General features: G+C 52.6%; 1 pseudogene; it reads left to right on the top strand.

Annotated features, from left to right (window-relative positions):
• Nucleotides 1-258: 258 nt before the first annotated feature.
• On the top strand, nt 259-4612 carry LOC142588655 (uncharacterized; annotated as a pseudogene).
• Nucleotides 4613-6582: the final 1970 nt, after the last annotated feature.

The raw sequence follows: 6582 nt of genomic DNA, 5'->3' as shown, positions 1-6582 counted from the left end.
CGCAAACAGAAAACGATCGCATCGACAGCCTCGAAACGAAATTCGAAACGACATTCAGTAAACTCGAACAGCTAATCACGACGAACATCGCTGCAGTGACAGCATTGAAACAAACAATGGAGACTTACCAAGCCGAGAGCACGAACAGATTCGCCTACATCGAAAGGACCTTACAGCCGATGGTAAGCCACCCGACGTTTGCGCCCCTCTTCGCGCAACATCAACCCAACCAGGGAGCCCCGTACACGCCAACGCATCATGGCCGCCAACGCAACCCCAGCAGCAGGTGTAACCGTGTGGCAGTGGAACTGTCGCGGCTTCAGAAGGAAGAAGGCAGTCAACCAACAGTACATCGTACATGCCGCGCGCAAGCCAGACGTTATACTACTGCAAGAAACACTAACCGATGCACCGTCCCTCCCCGGCTACAGAGTGTACAAGGGACCGCCCGACGGCAGAGGCCTGTGCACCCTGGTCAGGAAGGGACTCACGTTCGTCGAATACGAGCTGCCAAGCAATATCAAGATCGAGCACACACTCACCGATATCATCGCGGGCAAGAAGATAAAAGGAAGCATATTTTTGCTCAACGTCTACAGCAACCCATCGCAGAGAAAACAGGGATTCAAGACATTACTGTACAGAGCCAGCACCGCAGCGGGCCGCAACACGGTGATCCCGTGCGGAGACTTCAACACGATGAACCTTGCCTGGGGCTACAACAAGTACATAGCAAAGGACCGCGACTTGCACCAAGACGCCACGGAACTCGACTTCACCCTCACCACGGACCCGACACATCCAACGACAATTGGTAACTCTGTGTCCAGGGACACCACTCCGGACTTCATGTTCGTCAAGAACGGCATCCGGGGCGCGATCACCTGGAGAAACACGGGCACCAACCTAGGCAGCGACCACACCATCGTGGAAATCGGCATACCGGAACACAACCACACCAGCATCAAAACACACAGATGGATAGACTGGGATGCCCTTGGAGACGCCAGAAGGCAGAAGAGCGACGGTGACGACGAGATCGAAGACATCGACTCGTGTACGGCCGAAATCACCAAGAGCGTAAGCGACGCGACCAAAGAAATTGAAACGGGCGCCGAGATCAACAAAGTAGACAACCGGCTTGCGCATCTCATTGAACCCAAACAGTCGATACTCAATCGCTGGGAAAAACAGCGGCTTAACCGCAGACTGAGAAAGAAGGTGGCGGAGCTGAACCGAGCGATCGAGGATCACTGCCGCGCTCTCTGCACGCAACAGTGGAACGATATCTGCAACGCGGCAGACGGGCAAATGTACAGCGGGAAGACGTGGAACCTGCTGCGGCACCTGCTCGACGAAACCAAGGCCAAGTCGCACCAAAGGAACAGACTCGCCACGCTCATACATCGGGCGGTCTCAGCACACGGCGTCGACGAAGTCACCAGGCTCGTTAACGACAAATACCTGCCGACTACACCGACCGAACAACACGCGCCGTACAGCGGCCTGCCTAACGCGAAGCTCGATCGTGACATCGACGTCGAGGAGGTACGCGCGGCCATGCACGACCTCAACAGGCGGTCGTCAGCCAGCCCGGACCTCGTCACGAACAAGGCGCTCAAGAACCTCGATGACGGCTCGATTGAAAACCTCGCAAAATACTACAAGTGCTGGAGAGCGCGCGCGCTGCCGAAGCTGTGGAAGACAGCCAAGACCATCCTGATCCCCAAGTCGGGGAAGGCGCCGGACACGGATAACCTCCGGCCCATCTGGCTCACGTCCTGCGTGGGCAAGGTGCTGGAGCACGTCCTGCAAGACTACGTGGAACGAGAAGGGCTGTACCCGGCCACTTTGATCGGCTTCAGACAGCACCTCAGCACGCAGGACGCGATGCTGCAGCTCAAATACCAAATCATCGATGATGGCGGCAGCGCCCGCGACAACAAAGCAATCCTAGGGCTCGACCCTCAGAGCGCCTTCGATAAGGTGAAACACTCGGCGATTCTGTCCCACGTCTCCAAGTTTAACAGGGGTGAAAGATCCTACAACTGCATCAAGGACTTCCTCATGGGCAGGACTGTCGAGCTACGAGCAGGTGACCTACAGACGCAAGCGAAGAAGCTCGGGAGCACCGGCACACCGCAGGGATTGGTCATTTCGCCGATGCTGTTCAACCTGGTAACGATCGGAGTGGCCGTAAAGCTCGGGCACATCAAATATGTGGACGATATCACGCTATGGGTGACCGGTGGCAGCGACACCCACATCGAGGGTGCGCTGCAAGCTGCCATCGACGCAATAGAAGATCAGCTGGGAGGCACCGGACTGAGATGTTCGCCGAGCAAATCGGAGCTTCTCATACTCCCACCTACCAAAAACAGCAGAGGCAAGACCAGACAACGCGAATACGAAAAAATCAGAATCGTCACCAAATCCGGCAACGTGATCCCCGAGGTCGGCAAAATTAGGATCCTAGGCATGGTCATCGAAAAGCACGGAAGAAACGGCGAAACCATAAACAGTCTCAAGGCGAAAGCAGCCAACGCGATTCGACTCCTCAGACGAGTCACTTCCCGTTAGGCTGGCGTGAGAGAGGAGAGCCTAATTAGGCTCGTCCAATCCTTCGTCATCAGCCACGTCGCGTACGTTGCAGCCTACCACAGACGGCTGCAACACGAATGAAACAAAATCAACGTGCTCATCAGAAGAGCGCACAAGACGGCGCTGGGCCTGTTCGAGTCCACGAGCACGACCCGCTTGTTGCAACTCGGGGTACACAATACGCTCGAAGAAATAGCCAAAGCGCAACGGACCTCTCAACTGGAGCGGCTGCCCATGACCAAAGCCGGGAGGAAGATACTGGACGATCAGGGAATTAGAAGCTCGAACGAGGTGGAGATGAAGCTTCCCGTCCCGGAAGAGGTCCGACGCCCGACCAGAATCGACCCCATACCGAAGAAATAGAATCCCGAGTTCAAGGAGGGAAGAAGAGCGGCGAGGGCCAAGGCTCTCACCGACCAGCATGCCGACGACGAACACGCGCGGTACGGGGATGCAGCCGAATACCAACGGAACGCCTTCGCAGCGGTCGTCATAGAGGCGTCACCCGGCGCCACGAGGACGGCAGCGAGCGTGAGAAGTGCCGGAGCGGAACAAGCGGAGGAGGTAGCCATCGCCCTGGCCATCACCGACGCCGACTGCCACACGGTGCGGAGTGACTCAAGACAGGCGGTGCGAAACGTCGCCAAAAGCCAAATCTGCAGGGAGGCTGAGCGCGTACTGCGACCGGTCAAACTAGAAGAACGAAAAGTACGACTCAAGTTGTTCTCGGCGCACGTGGGCGACGCGTCGGAACGCAATCAGAACCATAATGAGACGGCACACGCAGCGGCGCGAACGCTGACCAACCGCGCCCCGGCGACAGACCGTCCGACGTGGTTCGGAACCAAGGACTGCATGACGGATTACAATGAAATCACGAAGGCCTACCGCCTGGCTCGCAGGACTCTCCCATCCCCGCAGCCGAGACTGAGTCGAGTGGAAGCGGTAAAACTGAGACAGCTCCAGACCGGATCGCTACCGAGCCCGAGACTGATGAATCGCATGTACCCCGAGACATATCCGACAGATATGTGCAGAGTGTGCAGGAGGGAGACCGCATACTACACGCACATCTTGTGAGACTGCGTTAAATATCCAGAAGAAGCAAAATCAAGAATGCTCCCACCGCGGCTCGAGGCAGCCGCGAAGAACTGCAACCGAGACGATCAGCGCTGGGCCATCCAGCAGGTCCTCGAGGCGCTCGAAAGCCACGGACCCAGCGAGCCGTCAACGGCGAGCGGAGACCCGCGCCGAGTAACGGTGACATTGAGGATGACGTGGGCCCTCGTCTGGGTGCGTGAGCGCCCAACTGCAGGCATAAAGTTGGCTCCAATCCAATCCAATCTCTTAATATCAATTAGAATATCGTCTACACCCATTTGCTCTCTGATACAAACCGATCTCTTTCTGTCTCCTAATGTTATGCCTAGCATTCTTGGTTCCATCGCTCTTTGGCAGGTCCTTAACTTGTTCTCAAGCTTCTTTGTCTGTCTCCAAGTCTCTGCGCCATATGTCAGCAACAGGTAAAATGCACTGATTGTATACCTTCTTTTCAATGATAATGGTAAGCTTCCAGTCAGGAGCTCACGATGTCGGCCGATTGCAATCTAACTCATTTTTATTCTATGAATTTCCTTCTCATGGTCAGAGATCCGTGTGATTAGTTGACCCAGGTAAACGTACTCCATCACAGACTCCAGAAGCTGACTTACGATCCTGAGCTCTTGTACCCTTGCCCGGTTGTTCGGTTTGTCTTCTGCATCTTAATCTGCAGTCACACTCTTACACTCTGCCTGTTAAGATCCTCAATCATTTGTTGTAACTAGTCTGCAGTGTCGCTGAACAGAACAATGTCAACGGCAAACCAAAGGTTGCTGAGGTATTCGCCGTCGATCCTTACTCCTATACCTTCCCAGTTTAATAGCTTGAATACTTCTTCCAAGCACGCAGTGAATAGCATTGGAGAGATTGTGTCCTTGTCTTACCTCTTTCTTTATAGGCATCTTCCTAGTTTTTCTGTAGAATTAAGATGACTGTGCAGTCTCTGTAGATACTTTCCAGGGTATTTACGCAAGCAGTCTGTACTACTTGATTACGCAATGCCTCTATGACTGCTGGTATCTCTACTGAATCAAATGTTTTTTCGTATTCTATGAAAGCCATATAGAGAGGCTTATTGTACTGTGCGGATTTCTCGATAACCTCACTATTGAAATGTATGAGATCCATTGTATAGCATCCCTTCCTGAAGAAAGCCTGTTCCCTTGGTTGAATAAAGTTGAGTATTGCTTTTATTCTATTGGAGATATTTTTCGAGAATATTTTATATAATACTGGGAGTAAGCTTATGGTCCTTTAACGTGTAATACCCTTCACTGTGTAATATATTACACCGTGAATCGCTGAACTTTCAAAAGTATTCGCATTATGTTGCATTCGCACAGCAGCTATAGGGATACCGGAATTTCTATTGCATAACAGGGGCTTAAATAATTAGCAGCCTTGTAGGTTTAAAGAATAACAAAGCCGTCGTAGTTACCGGCATCAGATTCGGTTACCGACTACCGCCATAACTTCGATGTCTGAGGAAATAAAGTTCACACAACAGGCCGCAGTAACTATAAACGTGCCGCGCATCCTCAGCGGTGGTGCCACCTTCATTCCGAATGAGAAAGTCGGCAATGTTTCCGTACCACGAATTTCATTTATACAGGCTATCGCCTGGCAGGAATGAGCAGACGCTGGCTCGATTTTCATCTGCTACCTTTATCGAAGTGGTTTCAGTTTGTTTACGGTCTCGCCATGTCAGTGCACCTTCCTTTGATGTGGACATTCGAATAGCCAGCAGGAAAGGAGCCGACGCGTTTCATCGCGCTGTAGGTTTGGTCCTCGCTAAGGCCGTAGTATTGGCTGCCTGCGCCTGAATGTGACTTTTGCATAGTGGACACTCTCTTTGCGCATGCACTACATATTTTACAGCTAAGCTTATGACGGGGGTTCACCCACGCTTTACGTGAAGGCGATAATGAACGCAGCGGTGCAGCGGTGGCGTAGAGGTAGAACACCCGCCTCGCGTGCAAGAGGTCCGTGGTTCGAATCCCGGTGCCGGCAGTTTTCCACCGGATTAAAAAAAACCGCGTGTTGATAAAATTGCACAAACAGGCCTGGAGTGTGGCCTGATCCCGGTGACCAGAACCGGTAACGCACTCCCTCACCAGAGCAGGATTGGCCACCCTGGTGCAGTACTTGGCCACAGCCTCCTATGAACACAACAATCAAACCCCGGCCCTGAGTCCCCAGCAGCTGCGAAGCAACTGACCACGGCGGCGGTCAGCCCTGCGACGCAGCAGAGGGTGCTAAGAATCATTGGCTCCGGACAGGCCGCCATTGGAATATGAACCTGACAACCTTTAACGCTAGAACTTTATCTAGTGAGGCAAGTCTAGCAGTGCTATTGGAGGAATTAGAGGGCAGTAAATGGGATATAATAGGGCTCAGTGAAGTTAGGAGGCCGAAAGAAGCATATACAGTGCTAAATAGCGGGCACGTCCTGTGCTACCGGGGCTTAGCGGATAGAAGAGAACTAGGAGTCGGATTCCTGATTAATAAGAATATAGCTGGTAACATACAGGAATTCTATAGCATTAACGAGAGGGTGGCAGGTCTTGTTGTGAAACTTACTAAGAGATACAAAATGAAGATTGTACAGGCCTACGCCCCTACATCCAGTCATAATGACCAGGAAGTCGAAAGCTTCTATGAAGACGTGGAATCGGCGGTGGGGAGAGTGAAAACTAAATACACTATACTAATGGGCGACTTTAATGCCAAGGTAGGCAAGAAGCAGGCTGGAGACAAGGCAGTGGGGGAATATGGCATAGGCACTAGGAATAGCAGGGGAGAGTTATTAGTAGAGTTTGCGGAACAGAATAATATGAGGATAATGAATACCTTCTTCCGCAAGCGGGATAGCCGAAAGTG

This window comes from Dermacentor variabilis, chromosome 7 (genome assembly GCF_050947875.1).
Source record: "Dermacentor variabilis isolate Ectoservices chromosome 7, ASM5094787v1, whole genome shotgun sequence".
Taxonomy (NCBI): Eukaryota; Metazoa; Arthropoda; class Arachnida; order Ixodida; family Ixodidae; genus Dermacentor; species Dermacentor variabilis.
Note: the sequence above shows the minus strand (reverse complement) of the source record. Positions and strands in the feature narration are given on the sequence as shown.